We start from the raw sequence: 2,377 nt of genomic DNA on the forward strand, positions 1-2,377 counted from the left end.
TCTGTGTTATAACCATGTCTTGGGATCATATCCTTCACCTGTGGAAATACACAAACTAGAGTTTCCATGTAGCACATTAATAGAGCTGATACTTTTCTTACAGACATTTGGAGATAAAACAGAGGATTAGCGCTAGCTTTTCTATGGGGAAATGGATAGAAATGCAAATTCTGAACAATTTAATAACTGAATTATAGATTAGGCATTTCTATATTTTAAAACCATTGTTGTTTTTTTTTTTTAAAGTAAGGTTTCATGGGTATGTGCCCATATACATATGTTGATGCTGTTGCATGTGAACCCCATGAGCAGCGACAGAGCTCCCTGAGTGCCCCAGCAGAATGTGCAAATCACAGTCAAAAAAGCTGGTGTTGCATTTGGGTCTGGAAGAGTACATGGGGCGAGCAGAGGATGGCAACCCCACGGCTGCCAAAGACAACTGAGAAAGAAAACCAGCAGCACACACTGAAGAATGGCTTTTCATTTACAGTCTTTCACTTTTAAATTGAAACTCATGATTGTCAGATGATCCTGTTATATTTTTTGTGAGAGAAGGGTGGTTAATTCTAGCTTCCTGGATAAATTTCAATTTGAGTAATTACACTTTGTGTACTTAAAATTCCCCTGAAAGCTAAAAAGGATAATTGTTCTCGCTTTCCCTCCTTAAAATAGTTATGTAATGTTGTCGACGTAAGAGGACTCCCCAAATCCACGCTAACAAACTGCTTGATTCTTCTCAGGGGCAGTATAGGAATGTATGCTAAGTTTACAAACGCAGCATCGGCAAAGCACTTTGTTTTTATGTCAGGATCAAATACTCTGTAACTCTTAATAATATACATACTTTCAAACTATGCTGAGCAGCATATAGAGACTGCCAGAGACTTTGCATGGATCCTAAAGTCAAAAGCAGGATGAAACAGGGCTTTGGTTAAACTCTTCTGTAGAAAACAGTATCACTGGAAAATTGAGGTATGCACCTTCTCAGAAGAGACAGCAATGCTCTGCAGATAAAGTAAGAGAAAGCCAGTCTGAAAGAGATTAAGCTTAAACAGTAATACAATAACCCCTCCTAAGGAGTTTCTAAAATGGAAGCTATACAGCTACGAAATTTAAAGTGAGACACATTGGAAAAATAAAAGCAGACTTCTTCCACTAAATCTCTTTCAGCAATCCCAGGATTTTGTAAGCAATCTCAGACTTGCAGGGCTTGTCAGCAGTTTGGCAATGTGTTTATTGCCAGGTGTCAGCACTCAACTGCTGAGGTGAACAAGTCCGATCCACTCTACATCTTTTCTTGCTCTTCTCGGAAAGTTCATGTTTAGATGTCAGTTCACATTGAGATTGTTTTTTTGTCCATCGTCAGGGCTAAAGCTTCATAGCAAACCTCAGTTTTGATTACTGCAGGAAAAGATAACTAGAGAAGCTGCAGGATGAGATTATGGAGATGCATAAAGAACACGGCCCGTGCAGTGCTCACAGGTCATGAGCAAAATCTTAGTCATCTACAAAACAAGCTGTCCAAAAATCAGCACAGAAAATACAGAACATTAATTCAGTGCTGAGCTGGCCCAGCCCTAATAAAAAGCTTACTGAAATCTGGATAAGCTGAACCTTTCAGCTCAACATAACAGGGAGATCAGTGGGTACAGGATTATAATTACCAAGTCTAGGTGTTAAAATAAAACAAAATATAAACTGCAATAGAAAAAACCTTCCCCTCCGTTGGATAGTCACATCTCTGCCCCTTTCCTGGGAATCTGTTTCTCGTCTCTATCTGCTCCTACACCCATGTCGCCAGCGCTGACCTCCTTCCCACGGAAAAACGAACGTGACTCCTTTGGCGTCTGTTAATTGTTAATGTTATTTAACGATCTGCTCCACCGATGCTAGCGAGGGAAGGTTACTGCTGGGGAAGGGAGAGGTTACAGCTGTGCAGCCTTATGGGCATGGCCCAGCCGGGAAAACACTGTTGTGTGGGGGTCCCCAGCATACATATAGTTACTTATTTATATATCATATACAGGTACTAGTGTACAATGCACGTGGCGTGCCTTATAAAGCATACACAAAATACAAATTTAAAAAAGGATGAGATTTAGATGAAATAAACACTAACGAAGAGTGCGAGCAGTACTTGGTCCCCGCGCTGGCAGTGGCTGCTCCGGGCCCCCTACAGCCAGCAGCGCCGCCGGCAACGCCGGCACCCAGCGCTACGGAGAGGCGCGGGAGAGCACACGGGGGTACGGGGAGTCTTTCTGTCACACACCCCTCACCGGTGGCCGCGGCCGGGCCGGCACCGGCACCAGCACCTCCCCACCGAGGCGGGCGGGCTCCTCCCGCCTCTCCCGCTCCCGCCGCGGCGCTAGGCCCGCCC

This window comes from Grus americana, chromosome 3 (assembly GCF_028858705.1).
Source record: "Grus americana isolate bGruAme1 chromosome 3, bGruAme1.mat, whole genome shotgun sequence".
Lineage (NCBI taxonomy): Eukaryota > Metazoa > Chordata > Aves > Gruiformes > Gruidae > Grus > Grus americana.